Raw genomic sequence first — 17300 nt, forward strand, 5'->3', positions numbered from 1 at the left:
TGGATAGTAAAACCCAGAATTTAAAGGTTGGTTTTGAGGTGGATTGCCCAGAGTTGGGTAGCTTGGATGTGATGGATGAAATGGGAATGGCCATCGTTCACTGCTTTCAATTTCTATAGGGCGGGCCTGGAAGAGAAAGAAAAAAATGAGGAAAACATTAGATTAAAATGAGAAAAAATGAGATTACAAGTTGTAGATATAATGATTTTATATTTCAGTTGAGGTGATAACTGTTTTTTATGAAATCATTCCATCACCAGTACTATTACAGAACTGATTCCCCAGGTCAAATCAAGCCAGCCATCAGCAAAGATTGCAGCCCATCACAAGAGCCCCAAGCAAGCGTTTTGATTGCCTTTATCCATGTAGCTGGAAGTCCACAAGAAAAAATTGCTCCCCATTTTTAAGTTGGTTTAGTAGGTCATGGGATTGTAGAAGTTGACCTCCCCCAGCAGGATGTTGCCTCCCAAAACTTCAAATGACATTGACCAGAGGTGGTATTCAGCAGGTTCTGACCAGTTCTGGAGAACCGGTAGCAGAAATTTTGAGTAGTTCGGAGAACCGGTAAATACCACCTCTGACTGGCCCCGCCCCCATCTATTCTCTGCCTCCCGACTCCCAGCTGATCGGGAGGAAATGGGGATTTTGCAGTAACCTTCCCCTGGAATGGGTGGGAATGGAGATTTTACAGTATCCCTCCCCTGCCACGCCCAAGCCACGCCCACAAAGCCACACCCACAGAACTGGTATTAAAAAAAATTGAATCCCACCACTGACATTAACCTAAATCCACCTTTGAAAGTCTTTTAACAGGACATACTTACTTTGAAACCTCCACTGTATGTCACTGTTTCTCAGTCTTGGCAACTGTAGGATTTGTGGACTTCAACTTCTAGAATTCCTTAGCAAGCCATGCACACATCTTAAAGTATCAAGATTAGGAAACTCTGCTCTGTGCTAATGAGCAGGAGGATCTGGTTAAAAGTCTCTGCAAGTTCTGCAACTTCCTACCTGGACTGAATGTTTCTTTTCTTTCCCTCTCTCTGTCTCTCTGATTCCTCCATCCCAGCCTCTATTTGTAGTATGGAATAATAATGCTGACTTCCCTCACTGAATTTTCAGACAAGGGTCTTGAGAAAATTAACATTCTGCCCAACAAATTCCATAAACACCACATATCACAGTCACCACTCCTGACTCTCCAAAACTTTGCAATTTTTTTTCCAAGCATTAAATGAATCCTACATATTTATTTATTTATTTATTGGTTGATTGATTGATTGATTGATTGATTTGATTTGATTTGATTTCTATACCGCCCTACTCCTGAAGGACTCAGGGCGGTGCACAGCCAAACAATAAAACACATACATACAAAATTTAAAAGTAGAATAAAATCAAATTAAATAATTTTGGCCCCGACAAATTTAAAACCCCAAACTTTTTAAAACCAATTTTAAAATTGAATGTATAAAATACTAAAAGATATTTAAAAATTAAAAATCTTTTATAAAACAGGGAGAAAATTAGGCCAGGCCCGCCTGGTGAAATAATAAGGTCTTTAAAGCGCGGTGGAAGGTGCGCAGATCCGGGATCCTCCGTATCTCTGGGGGGAGCTCGTTCCAGATAGTAGGTGCCCCCACAGAGAAGGCTCTCCCCCTGGGGGCCACCAGTCGGCATTGTTTGGCCGATGGTACCCGGAGGAGCCCCTCTCTATGGGAGCGTACCGGCCGGTGGGAGGCTATTGGTGGTAGTAGGCGGTCCCGCAAGTACCCAGGTCCTAAGCCATGGAGTGCTTTAAAGGTGGTAACCAAAACCTTGAAGTGCACCCGGAAGACCACCGGGAGCCAGTGCAGCTCGCGCAGGAGAGGTGTTACATGGGAACGCCATGTCGCTCCCATTACCACCCGCGCGGCCGCACTCTGCGCCAGTTGGAGCCTCTGGGTGCTCCTCAAGGGGAGCCCCATGTAGAGAGCATTGCAATAGTCCAGGCGGGAGGTGACAAGGGCATGAGTGACCATGCATAACAAGTCCCGATCCAGAAAGGGACGCAACTGGCGAATCAGGCGAACCTGATGAAAAATCCTCCCGGTCACGGCCATCAAGTGCTCTTCTAAAGACAGCCGTGAATCCAGGAGGACGCCCAAGTTGCGCGCCCTCTCCGTGGGGGCCAATGATTCGCCTCTAATAGTCAGTGATGGCACCAACTGACTATATCGGGACGTCGGAAACCACAGCCACTCGGTCTTGGATGGGTTGAGCCTGAGCCTATTCCTCCCCATTCAGATCTGCACGGCCTCCAGGCACCGGGACATCACTTCAAGGGCATCGTTGGGGTGGTCTGGGGTGGAGATGTACAGCTGGGTGTCATCAGCGTACTGGTGGTACTTCACCCCAAAACCTGTATTTCTGACAGGTAATCACAATCTATAATATGGATACCTCAAAAGGAACAATGATGGCCAAAAGCCAGGCAAGAAGAATCACAATCTTCATTTGGTTGGATAAACCTATAAGAACAATTAATTATTAGTTATTAACAGTTAGATAACTGAATGCCAAGTTAATTCATGCCGCTCAAGAAAAAATTGTTGGTCTCCAAATGACTATTAGAACTCTCTCCTACCATGAGATGGACACCTGGAATTTTGCTTCCCAGATCCCATGGCTCTACCCAATTGTGCTTAAGAAAACGATATAACCATGTGCTGATTTCTAATTAATATCAATGATAAAAAAGTCTTTAGTGTTCTCTTGCAAACATGCTAATTATTTTAAAGCAAGTGTAAACATTGGCCCCTCTCATTGGCTGTATCAGAGTCTGAACTGAATCTTCTGATTTATATTTAAGAGAAAAAGACACTGAGACATTAATGATCTCAAACAATGTGGATTCATTACACTTTTGAGATTGCTCTCTTCCAAAGTTTTTGGGCAGAATCTTTGAGCAAGTTACTTTAGAGATTTCTCCTCAGGATTTGATGATGGTGGTCCAGCAAGACCTAAAGAGTTTCTTTGAATATAAGTAAAAGTACCTTCCAATCAAGCTGGATTCATAATGACTCCATGAATGCATATTCTTTTCTAATATTGACATGAAAATGTTTTGCCATTTCTTTGTTCTGGATTTTTTTTCTCAATTTCCCAATTTAATCTACAACCCTAGAATTTCTTTAGACTCTCCAGTCCAATATGTTCCAGAATTTCATTTTATTTTACTTATTATTAAATTTCTACATCACCACACATACAGTATCATATACACTACTCACAATTTTACTTTGTGGTGAAAGCAAACTTCATAAGCAATTTGGTTCTGTAAATCCTTCCCTCTTCAGTTACACTTGGTGTCATTTCTTAGAATCTTCTGATACTAGTTTATAACATGTGTCTTTAATTAAAAGTCAATTAGAAATTGATCTCGTTGGTGTCAGTGAGCTTCATCGCTTAGACAATGGCTTTTTCAAGTCTGTCTATTATTCAGAACGTGATACGAGGAAAACAAATGGAGTGGCATTTACTGTAAGCAAGTAAACTAGAATATGATCCCAAAGAACATGGTGATGGACCCCATCAAAGCTGACACCAGCCAGAAAAAGTCAAAGAAGCAATGCAAGATAGTAAAAAGTAGAGAGACCTGGCCCATAAAACCCCTAAGAGTCAGACCCAACTCAAGGGATAAAATCATCATCATCATCGTCCCCAAACAACAATCCCAATATGGGGTTACTTTGTTCTTTTTTTTTTTTTTACAGAGCAATGAAAATGTGGAATATAAAGTTTATAAATAAACCATTCTGTTTATTCCTTAAAAGGGCAAGATTCCAATTTCCCTTTATAAGAAAAACAGCAAAACATATACAAATCTTGTACAATGTTATATATATAACAACCAGAGATAGAAAACCAGTTTTACTGGTAAAAAAGTAAATACCTAGTTATGGATACATCCCTCTTTCTATAACACTTTTAGAAAATCTGAATAACAACTGTGGTTTCACTGCCCCATTCTAGTCTTCATTATCTGTCTGTTCTTTATTATCACTTCGTTCCCCTGTTGTGCCTCATTTTGATAAGCCTAAATCTGCAAGACTGGTTCACACAAATAGGCTTATTTAGTTAAGCTGTGATCCACCAGGTAAGTCACAAATATGGAGGATCAAGGAACTAAAGCGTTAATTCCTCATTAAGCTGAGCAAGTGGTTTGGCTTATCTTGAAAATGAGTTAATGCCATATATTAGAGCTTGTGCTTATCTTGGCTTTTTTCTTCAGAGAATCTGGCTGTGTTTCTGGATTGTTTAGTATTCTTATGATTATAAATTCCCCCTTTTCACTTGTCTGAGGAACAATTAGCTTCTGACTTCATCCACTTCTTCAGTGGAAACCACAGTTGGCCAAGTTTTTTGACATTCCATGATGTCCCCAATGTCCTCATTACTTGAGCTCTGCTTCAGAATTCAACTTTTGTTGCATGTATGACCTATTTTTCCTCAACTAACACTAGTTCACTTACATGGAGTTTTCTCCTCATTTTTTCCCACAACAACACTGTGAGGGAAACTGATTTGACAGTAATTGGCTCATATTCACTCTGTAAACTCTGAAGACAAGTGGGGAATTGAGTTTTTCCGAGTCCTAGTCTAGCATCTCAATTTCCAGTTTAATCACATCACTAAAATGCTCCTGGCCTTGATATGTCCTTGGTGGCTGCAGTAGTAAATTCTAAAACGGACAAAAAGTTGAATTCGTTGATCTACAGAAATCCTTCCGAAGTATAATTCTATGATTGAACCAGTGATGGGTTGCCCCCGGTTCACACTGGTTCTATAGAACCGGTAGTAAAACCGGCGGGAGGTTCCGCCCATCAACCCCGACATCATCAGAACGTTTCTGCGCATGCACAGAAGAGCACGGGCACGCAAGCGAAGCAAGTGCGTGCATGGCCCCATTGTGAACCCATAGTAAAGGTAAGTAGAACTCACCCCTGGATTGAAACTCAATCTTCCCCCTCCATATTCATGTTGTGTTTTGTTATTATCTCTAATGTGAATCTAGTTTAGAGGGTGAGGAGACTATGAGCAACAGTGCAATGAAATGTTGGAGAGGAGATCATCACCTTCCTTAGATATTGCTTTTGGGTGGCGAAGTGACATCAGATGTATTCTATACTTGATCCAATTGTCTCAGAAGTTTTGTTTGTCCATCACCTGTGGAGAATTAGGAAGATTATACTGCTTAATCTAGGATTTGGTCTTCCTTTTCCTATTTGCTAAAAGAATGGAGCCTTGTTGAATTAAGATGATCAAACTGTGGGAAACAAAAGAATTTCTACACTTGTGTTTTTAGGGTTTAGGGCTGGATTTTGCTAAACCCTGAATATTAAGAGATCCTGGGCTGTTTCAGATTTGCATCTCAGTGTGACAAAGAAGAATCCCTGCAAAATGAAGCAGATTGAACCAGGAAGTGATGTGCTGCTTCATAACGTTGCAGAAAGCAAAGGGTGCGAAAAAGATGTATACTTTTCTTTGTAAAATAATCACAGGAATAATTTAATGTCTCTCAAATCTCCTCCTCATAATCAAGTTAAAATTCTCAAACTAGCAGAAAACTATACTGGTAGAAAATGTGCCCTTTGCACTGGGAATCCTTACCTTGCTTGGGCTCAATGCCAGCCAAGGGTGATGCCCTTATGTGGACATTAAGGAAAGGGACTAGTAGTTTTTGTTATTTTTAAAGAAATAATTGGATCTTGCAAATACCTGCGATAGCACTCATGGCAAAACTGCCATCGCTTTTTGTCTGTTTGATGTGAAAAATTTGCTTGAATGCCAATACAGCTAAGGACTCATTTACATTCTCTCATGTATTGGTTGGAGATAAAATAAAGATTAAAAACATAATGTCAGGCCTGGAAGCTATCTTTTGCACTGGGCCTTCATGCCTGCCACATTTCCTACTATGGGAAACTGGGAGGGAGGGATTGTATGGAGCATGGGTGATATATAGTCATAATAAGATTCTTTTCTCAGAGAGTCAAGGACATCTTGCCCTGCACCTGGAGGGTTGGAACTGGGAGGCCTCTCCAGTTGGGATGGTGCTTTGATTGGGCCATGTGATGGATATGTGGGTGCTGGGGCAGGGACTTGGACTTTCTGTTGAGTGGGGAAAACCTGGAAGCTTTCAGATTCGGGTTTTCCCAGATGTGCCAGTATGACATCTCTAATAAAATGGAACTTTGAGGAACTTCAAGCCTCAGAGTCTTCTTTCATTGGGGGTGTTACTTGGAACCCTGACACATAACAGAAAATTAAAGTTTCTTGGGTCTCTTCCTGCCATTGGTAGATGTTGGTGGGCAAAATGCCTTAGCAGTACCCTATCCTTTCCCTTTTGAAAAGAAAAACAGGAATGCAAAAATAAGAGAATAATGGAATGGATCAGAATGAGCATTTTCAAAGTAAAATTGATGTCATAAACCATGGAGAAAGTTAAAGATAAATGAGAACAATATTTAGAAATTATAATTATTTCAATATTACACATTAGAACTGTGATTCTGCAACCCCCTTAATTTCTCAGAGGAAGATAGACATGCTTGGACTTCCAAAATCTGAGAGGACTAGAAGTAAGAGGTCAATCTTCTGTGGAAATGACGCATTGTTATAAACAAAAATCTGTATTTCACTCAGTTACATGAAACACTGTCATCCCAGATGGTCAGATCAATAAAACACATCAGTCAATTCTGACTACATCATATAGAATAGAATAGAATAACAGAGGTCTTCTAGTCCAACCCCCTGCTCAGGCAAGAAACCCTATACCATTTCAGACAAATGGTTGTCCAACTTCTTCTTAAAAACCCCCAGTGTTGAAGCACCCACAACTTCTGGAGGCAAGTTGTTTCACTGGTTAATTGTTCTGTCAGGAAATTTCTTCTTAGTTCTAGATGTCTTCTCTCCTTGATTAGTTTCCACCCATTGCTTCTTGTTCTACCCTCAGGTGCTTTGGAGAATAGCTTAACTCCCTCTTCTTTGTGGCAGCCCCTGAGATATTGGAACAGGCTATCATGTCACCCCTAGTCCTTCCTTTCATTAAACTAGACATACCCAATTCTAGTAATCGTTCTTTATATGTTTTAGCCTCCAGTCCCCCAATCATCTTTGTTGCTCTTCTCTGCACTCTTTCTAGAGTCTCAACATCTTTTTTACATTGTGGCGACCAAAACTGGATGCAGTATTCCATGTGTGGCCTTATACCAAGGCATTATGAAGTGGTATTAATACTTCACATGATCTTGATTCTATCCGTTAATGAAGCCTAGAGTGTGTTGGCTTTTTTGGCAGCTGTATATAGATTTGGTTGAAAGGCAACATAGATTTTATTTCCCTTTCTGCAACATTCCCAAGCACCACAGAACTTGTAAAACCTTCCTGGTTCAATCTGCTTCAGTGTGCAGGGATTTTTCTTTGCCACAATGAGCTGTAAATCTGTAACAGCCCACAATCACTTAATATTCAGGGTTTAGCAAAATCCAGCCCTAAGCCCTAAAAACTCAAATGTAAAAACTATCTGGCTTCCCACAATTTTATCATCTTAATTCAAGAAGGGTCCATTCTCTTAGCAAATAGAAAAAGGAGGAGGGATAATAAGAGCAAATACTAGATTAAGGAGTATAATCTTCCTAATTCTCCACAGGTGATGGACTAACAAAACATCTGAGACAATTGTATCAAGTACAGAGTACATATGACAGCACTTTTTCACTTAAAAGGAATATCTAAGAAAGGTGATGACCTTCTCTATAACATTTCATTTCACTGTTGCACATACTCTTTAATAATATCAAAGAACAACATGGAGTCCCTCAACACTGTCAAACTAGTTACTAAGTCTGCATTACTATTAATCTTCTCATCGTTCCTATCACCCATCTCCTCCCACTTATGACTGTATGACTGTAACCTTGTTGCTGGTATCCTTAAGATTTATATAGACTGTTTCCCTATGACTATCATTATGTGTTGTACTTTATGATTCTTGATGAATGAATCTTTTCTTTTATGTACTCCGACAGCATATGCACCAAGACAAATTCCTTGTGTGTCCAATCACACTTGGCCAATAAAGAATTGAATTCTATTCTATTCTATTCTATTCTATTCTATTCTATTCTATTCTATTCTATTCTATTCTATTCTATATGGAAGAAACATTTTGACATTCAGTCATAGAATTATAGATTGGAATGGATTCTGGAGATCAGCTAAGTCAGCCCTTCACCCTATTTACTATAACAGGATGCCTATCCTAGGTCAGATCTGCACACTTTATGGCCCCCAAACCTCATCCAACCCTTGACTTTCCCTGTCCTATCTCCATGACATCATTTAGAAATTGGAAATCAAATTTAAATAAGCACCTCATAGCAGGCAGGAGAAGAAGTAGAGTTGGGTTTGGTTCTGTGTAGTTGATTGGCGGGTGAGAAAGGGCAAGATGAACAAATGTTTATCTGTGCCTGCACAGCGCATATCCCTCACCTGGAGCAGAACTAAGGAGTTGAGGAGATGGAGCAGAACTAAGGAGTTCAGGAGCTCACCCCTCACCTGGAGCAGAACTGAGGAGTTGAGGACATCAAACTAGGTTACATTGATTTGCCCCTCGACAACAGTCCCAGTGTGAGTCCTTGGGAAAGGCTGCTCCTGGGAAGGTGTGAGTGCTTAATTAATTAGCCCCCCCTCCCCCGGTGCTACATCAAGGCCATGAGTATTCTGGTAACAAGATTTAATTGAAGATTGATATACTGGTCTAGAATTCAAGAGACTAAAATCTCCCCTTGACTACAGAGCTTGAAGCTTGGAATTTTGGCCAATTCCTCTCAGCTCAATTTCTCTTACAGTGTTATAGTGGGACAAAATGAGAGAAAAAACCCATGTAAGCGACCTAGAATTGTCTGGAAAAAAGCAGATCGTACATGCAACAAAAAAATGAATTCTGAAGCAGAGCTCACCTTATGAAAACCTGGGGGAAATTATGCAATGTCAAAAATCTTGCTCAATTGTACGTTCCATTGAAGATGCTGAAACTGAGATGATAAGGATGATGCATCTGACTCAGAAGCCAGATTCTTTCTAGGACAAGGCCGGTGAATAGGGTTTTTTGTTTTTTTTTTATTAACGCAAGAATGCTAAACAAACTAGAAAAACAACATGATTCCCTAAAGAAATAAGCCAAACCAAGCATAAGTCCAATATGAAGTATTCACTCCTTTTTTGACATAAGCCAAACAACTGCTTAGCTTAATGAGGAATTAAACTTTTAATTCCTGCATCCTCAAGATTTGTGGCTTGTGGATCTGTTGGATCACACCGCCAGAACCTTAACTGAATAGACCTTTGTGTGTGAATCAGATTTGCAGATTTAGGCTTATCAAAATATAGAACAACTGTGGATAAACTGACAATAAAGAACATGAGACGGATAATAAAGACTGGAATAATCCATAACTAGCTAGGTATGTTTCCCCCCCCCCAGTCAAACTGACTTTCTATTTCTCCTTGTTGTATCTAACATTGTACAAGGTCTGTCTGTCTGTCTGTCTGTCATCTATCTATCTATCTACAGTTCTATCAACACAGTTGTCTACTATCAACACAGTTGATAGAATCTATCAACACAGTTGTCTACTATCTATCAATACAATTCTGGGCTGCATAAACAGAGGGATAGAATCAAGATCACGTGAAGTGTTAATACCACTTTATAATGCCTTGATAAGGCCACACTTGGAATATTGCATTCAGTTTTGGTCGTCATGATGTAAAAAAGACGTTGAGATTCTAGAAAGCGTGCAACAAGAGCAACAAAAATGATTAGGGGACTGGAGGCTAAAAAATATGAAGAACGGCTGCAGGAACTGGGTATGTCTAGTTTGATGAAGAGAAGGACTGGGGGAGACATAATAGCAGTGTTCCAATATCTCAGGGATTGCCACAAAGAAGAGGGAGTCAAACTATTCTTCAAAGCACCTGAGGGTAGAACAAGAAGCTGGATGTAAACTAATCAAGGAGAGAAGCAATTTAGAACTAAGGAGAAATTTCTTGACAGTTAAAACAATTAATAAGTGGAACAACTTGCCTGCAGAAGTTGTGAATGACTGAACACTGGAAATTTTTAAGAAGATGTTGGATAACCATTTGTCCGAAGTGGTGTAGAGTTTCCTGCCTGTGCAGGGGGTTGGACTAGAGGACCTCCAAGGTCCCTTCCAACTCTGTTATTCTGTTCTGTTCTGTTCTGTTCTGTTCTGTTCTATCCTATCCTATCCTATCCTATCCTATCCTATCCTATCCTATCCTATCCTATCCTATCCTATCCTTCCTATCTATCTATCTATCTATCTATCTATCTATCTATCTATCTATCATCTATCTTCTTGCTATTTTTGTTCTACAGGGAAACTGGAAAGTTGAGCTTATAAGAAACAAATAGACTGATTGATTCATAAACTTTATATTCCACATCTTCATTGCTCTTAAAAAAACCATACCATATTGGAGTTATTGTCTGAGGTTGAAAAAAAAAATAAGACAGTGAAAACAATTTCAGTAACAAATCTAAAAATATGATTAAAAACAAAAGTTCCCTGAAGTTCTATGAAGCCAAGATGACATGACTTAAATTGAATCATAGAGCATTTCTAATTAACCAGAATCTTAGTTAAAGACACACGTCAGAAACGGGTGTCAGAAACTTCTAAGAAATAAGCACCATCCATAACTGAACAGGGAAGTATTTCTACAATCAAATTGTTTATATCTTTTCACTTGTAGCAAATTAAAATTGTGGGTTACTTAGGTGAGATATGTGGTGTAAAAATTTAATAATAAAATAAAACTATGGTAGATATTGGCCAGGAGAGTCTAAAGAAATTCTAGGATTGTAGACTAAATTGGGAAATTGAGGGGAAAAAATTCCAGAACAAAAAAAGGGCAAAGCATTTTCATGTCAATATTAGAAAAGAACATGGCTCCGTAGAGTCATTATGAATGCAGCTTGACTTGAAGGTAACTTTATTAGAAGAAACTCTTTAGGTCTGTTGTTGGACCACCATCATCAAATCTCAAGGAGAAATTTCTAAAGTAACTTGCTCAACTTTGCCACAAAACCATCTTCTGGAAGCCACAAAATGAGACTTTTAAAAGATTATTAAATGTGTATTTGGGAGTGATTAGGGCAAAACTCTTCAGCCTCAGAATATATGTGGTTGAATGTTCTTCTTAATCCCAGGAAGTTTCAGAGAATATATGAGCATTGCCACTACACATCAGAAAATATTTGTTTTAATGCTTCCTCAGCTATTATTTGTCAAACAGGTATGAAGAACTGCATAAATTGTGCTTGTGAATTTTGAGAGCTTTGAGATAATTTGAGTTAGTGGGGGAATATAGAAGTAGCAACACAGGCTTGATCTTTTCACTGAAATCAATTTACCTATGGCCACATTCTTTATATTGTACTGCTTCTTATATTTTGGTCTGCTCTTATAAGAAGTACATTATTCGTTTTAAAATGATCAAAGAGTCAGCAATGCTTTTAGAAGAGTAGGGCCTTTGTCCTCCCCTATTTCATTTCCTTCTTTTCCTTCCCTGCTTTGTCAGAGCAAGTGAAATTCATCTTCACTTCTTACATGAAGCAAACGTTTCATGTATTAGAAAGATACATCCCTTCACATCTAAATTCCAAATTCAGAGCGGGTCCATTGACCGAGGAAATACCAATACTTTTTAAATTAATAGTTTATTTTCAATGCTCACATTCAGGTAAAGCTTGGGGATAAAAGAATCAGAGAATTAGTCACCGAGTCTCCCATGGTCTTCTCTTTCTGTTAGAAATTCAGTTTTCTTTTGTTTTGTTTTTTTATGAAGCAAGGGGGTTTGTAGCCTGAATGCAGCCACTCAGAGGATTATCAAATGTAGTGTAGTATCAAAATTGTAATGGATCTGCATTAATGTCCCTAATGTCTAATGAACTGAATATTCAGTTCAGACTCTGATGGGAAGAGCCAATGTTTAGATTTGCATTTAAAATAATTAACACATTTTCCAGAGGACACTGAAAGTTTTTTTTTAAAATCATTGATATTCATTAGAAATCAACACATGATTATATCACTTTCTTGAACACAATTGCAAAGCATTTGCAGATATAATTGGAGCCATGAGATCTGGGAAGCAAAATTCCAGATGTCCACCTCATGGTAGGAGAGAATTCTAACAGTCATTTGGAGACCAACAAAAGATCTCCAAATGACTACTATTTTTTTTATTTTTATTTTTTTATTTTTAAATTTATATACCGCCCTTCTCCCTGAGGACTCAGGGTGGTGTACAGCCAGAATTAAAAAACATGAAATACAAATATTAAAAAACAATTAAAATATATATAAATTTGGCCCAAAATTAAAAATACAAACCAATTAAAACATTTAAAATGTTAGGTCTTGAGCACCATGAATTAACTTGACATTCAGTTAACTAATTGTTAATAACTAAAAACTAATTGTTCTTACAGATTTATCCAACAAAATGAAGTTTGTAATTTTTCTTGCCTGTCTTTTGATCATCGTTCTTCCTCTTGAGGTACACATTAAGGATTGTGATTGCATAATAGAAATATCTAGGATTTATTTAATGCTTGAAAAAAGCTGCAAAAGTTTGAGGGTTTGTGGTATTTATGGAATGGGCTGGGCAGAGCATTCATTTTCTCAATATTCTTGTCTGAAGGTTCAGTGAGGGAAGTCAGCATTATTATACCACACTGCAAAAAGAGGCTGGGGTGGAGGAATCAGAGAGACAGAGAAAGGGAGAGAGAAGGAATGTTGAGTTCATATAGCAAGTTCATCACTTGCAGAGATTTGAACTAGATTCTCCTTCTCATTAGCATGGAGCAGTGTTTCTTAACTTGGTAACTGTAAGATGTGTGGCAATGACTGGCTAGAAAGTTCTGGGAGTTGAAGTCCACACATCTTCAGCCAATGCTGAAAAACACTGATATACTGTAGAGGTTTCAAAGTAAGTATTTCTTGTTGATAACATTTCCAAAGGTGGATCTGAGAATGATGTCCTTAACACCCTACTGGGAAGATCAGTTTCTACAATCCCATCATCTTCCAAACCAACTGAAAACTGGGATCCAGATTTTTTTATATGGTCTTCTGGATACTTGGCTGAAGGCAACCAAAATGTTTGGTGCTCTTGTGATGGGCCGAAATCTTTGCTGATGGCCGGCTTGATTTCACCTGGGGAGTCAGTTCCGTAAATAGCACATATGATAGGCTGATTTAGTCAAAAGCAATTATCACAATAAATAAAATATTTTAAAATAATTCTAACATTAAATACATTTGCCCATTTTAACCTGATGTCTTCCTCATTCTTCTCTTCTTCTTCCAGTAGTAGTGAAAGTGGAAGCAATGAAGGATGGAGATTCCCATCTTCTCTACCATGTCCAGATATTTTAACCAAGGATATAATTGATGCTTTAGTAAATGCTCTAGTTGCTCTCCAAGCAGCCTCTCCAATGGTTAAATGAAACCTATTGACTGGTATGTTCTGTTGAGATATTTCACCTCAGAAGACAATATATTGTGGGCTACTCCTGCTACCATTTCATGATGACAGATCTATTTAATTTTCTAGAAGAAAACCTGGTTATTTCCTCAGGTAGTTGGCTAGGATGGGATGGAATCAAGAAATTAGCATTAGGAGTGATTCTGGGATCTTGGTGCCCATGTGTGTGTGGGTGTGTGGGTGCTGGTAGCGATTGCGGTGTTTGTTTTCACTGATGTGGGCCATCTAGGATCACTCTGTGAAAGATAAATGATTACATCAGTTCTTCTCCTTACCAAAAGAATGAAAGCTTTGGATGAAGCCATTTTACCCAAGAACCGTGAAAGACCTGTTTACAGAAGCCAGCTTGGCTCTTCTGTAGATGGGAGGGATGATTTAAAATTGCAGAAACCAACTGAAAAATAAAAACCCTGGTAATTCCCAGAAACCCCAATCTAAAGGTGAAGGACTAGTTTACAACCAAAGAGAATAAGTTATTCTGGAGCTGTGACAACTAACTTATAAAGACAGCAGGCAAGACTTGGTCTATACATAAAGGGAGGCGTTCTGAACGATACATAACAATTTGGTGTTTTTTTCTGTTGTAGATCTTGCCAAGATGATCTTTACAAGATACTAGAAGGTAGCCTTTTGCTTCTGGCACTGTCCAATGAATGTTGTCCAATGAATGACCCTGATTTAGATGGACTTTTTAAAGCTTTGCAATGCTTTCCTTTGAATAAATTTGAGCAGCATTATATTTCTTCTATTTTTTTTTCTTATTTTGGTACATTTGTGGGTTTGAGTGTTTATGAATGAGATAACAGTAACAGTAACAGAGTTGAAAGGGACCTTGGAGGTCATCTAGTCCAACCCCCTGCTCACGTAGGAGACCTGTACTAGGGAGTCGAACCGCCGAACTACTGACCTTTCTGATTGACAAGCTCAGTGTCTTAGCCACTGAGCCACCTAGTCAGATGAGAGACATTTCCCAAAAACTGGCCTGTGGAGCTAGGAACACTTTTTATTTCATCATTTTAAAGTTTAAGATAGCAAAGAAAATAAAAATAAAAACGGGAATTGAAGATATTCTTCTTCAAAAAGAAAGGCCAGTTATCAGATGCTGAAACTTTCTTTCAATTTTTCAGCCTCATCATTAACATATATAAGTCAAAATGAAGCAATCATCATGCAACAAAGCTTCCAGCAATTTCAATCACATCTACACAAGATTTCTATGCAGGGCAAAGAGAATTATTTGGGGTGGGGGAAGTGAGGTAAGCGTTTAGCCAATAGGAATTGCTTTGGCATTTGATTCAGTGCTTTTGAAAACATCCTTTCTTCTTTCCGATCCTATCAAATCCTGTACCTTTGAACATGGAGCATGGTCGATCAAGATTCATGTCAATAATTGATTAGGATGGAAAAAAAGGTGTATTTCCGTTTTCAGCAGTGGGGCTTAAATGTATTTATTTAGCATGATTTAAATTTGTTATATTCAACTCTAGTGGAGTCTGGATGATATATATCCCCAGCTAGAAAGCTTCCTGTAAAACCAAATAAAGCATAAAGCCAAACAGGCAGCCCAGGCTTCAAGAAATAAACAGATTAAACAGATCTAACAAATAAAACAAAATATGCAGGAACAATTTGCAGTTTGAGGGAATTACATGTGCAAAATTGTTTCATTCTCTCTCTCTCTCTCTCTCTTTGTCTGTGTCTGTCTGTGTGTTCATGTGGCACGTTTTGAAACTGTGCTTCTTTTAAGTTTTGATTTCATAGAAGAAAAGCCTCTAACTTGACTTTTTGGGGACAAAACATAAGTCTTTGGCAAAAGACATAAAAATAAATCTGATTTTAGAGAGATTTGCAATAGCGATGATTATCTGTAGCTCGGGTATAGAGCTATTTAGAGAGATTATCTAAGTTTTTTTTGTGTGTCAGAGCAAATGGAAGTAAGCAATCGTGCAAAAAATGGCTGTTTGGAAAACACAACTTTTTAATAAGGTATTCAGAGAGCTTTAAAAAGAGAGACATTGCTGTTTCAGATTAAAATTATACTCCATTCATTCAGGAACCTTGTATTTGAACTAGTTTTCCATTTTGCAAATGCTCCCTAGAATATTCCAATGGCGCACTATTGCTACCTGGAATAAGGCCCAAACAGGTGTTCAAGCGCCCTCCTTTTTAATACGAACATTGGGAAAAGTAGCAGAACAGAACAGGCCACAATAGGTATTTTAAAATTAAAATTAATTTCAGAAACAGTGAAATACATTAAAGATAAATAAGAAAAAGATGGAGATATATTTGACATAGTGCTGAGTAAAAATATATATTTGCTCCTTTCAGATTTTCTAAAGTTTTGCATATTTTACAAATTAATACTATAATCAGAGTTTTCTGATATATAAAATAAATTTAAGTGTACTAAGAACAACCAAGTATGGGATTTGTTTCATTTACTTCATAAACCAAGTCATCAAACACGTGACGTCCCAGTATGTAAAAAGCTAATTGCTTCATACTGCTGTCATCAATTAATTTTGTGAGAACTGACTACAATCAGATGAGTCCTAGATAAATCTCACAAACTTTGGCTCTTTTCGCCACAATAAAAGTCTCATCTCACAGATTCTACAGGCTGGTCATATCTGACTCAAAGAGAATCTCTGAAAACTCCACTCATTTATGGTTATCAGTCTGGAGAGGGAGAAGATTAGGGACAATAGTAAATCCTTCCACAGGTCAGGTCCAACCTGTCAGAATCCTTCCAAGATTGCAGACCACACAAATCGCACAAGCACAAAACAGAACAACATCCAGGAAGCTGCTGGCTTCTCTCATGTGGGCTAAAGTCAGTGTGAATGACTTTACCATCACAAAAGCTCTGCATGAAAATAAGATTCATAGTATAGTAGTGATGGTCTTTCTGCTAAAACAAAGCAAGGTTATGGCATACACTTGAAAATAAACTGGGAAGTGTGTCGTTGTGGAGTCTGTCTGGCAAGAACAAAGAATGCTTATTCACAGGGAATATGCACATATAAAGCTTGTAACAGTTCTGGGTGGTTAGAAAGCTGATAAAAGTAACAAAGATTTAGGCAACTTGAAGATCTCAGCTAGAAGTTAGGAATAGAGATGGCCTATAGCAAATAGAATGTGTATTAGGTAACTCCTGAAGCATTCATTAGCCAAGGCTTAGGAACAGGGATAACTAGAGACCAATAGAATAATTGTTAGATCTTTACTAAAATGTTTATTGGATGATATTTCTTATATATCCTGCCTTATCCTGCCTTCTGCTTTAGTGAAAATGTATAAAGCTTTCTTAATTCTATGGTTTGGGGTTCTTGGCATTTTGGCCCCCTTTTCTTGGAGCGCTCCAATAAAAAGGAAATCAAAACCTACACCTTGTGTCTGATATACCTCATCAGCCTTGACACCAGGCTCAGACCCAAACTGGGGACAATAGTAGCAGAACAGAATATTTAATTTTGGAACAAAAATCAAACACACAAAATCCCTGTTGTATAGTCTGAAGTGACAGGTGAATTTAATTGTCTTGGACAATAGTGTTCTAGATAACTGAGCGAAATATAGTGTCTGGAACTAATAATCGTGCATCATTTCCATGGAAGCTTTACCTCTTACTTCATGAAGGTATTTTAGACCTCTTAGAGTTTGGAAGTCTA

The sequence above is a fragment of the Pantherophis guttatus genome, chromosome 2, assembly GCF_059756535.1.
Source record: "Pantherophis guttatus breed Tessera chromosome 2, ASM5975653v1, whole genome shotgun sequence".
In the NCBI taxonomy this organism is placed as follows: domain Eukaryota; kingdom Metazoa; phylum Chordata; class Lepidosauria; order Squamata; family Colubridae; genus Pantherophis; species Pantherophis guttatus.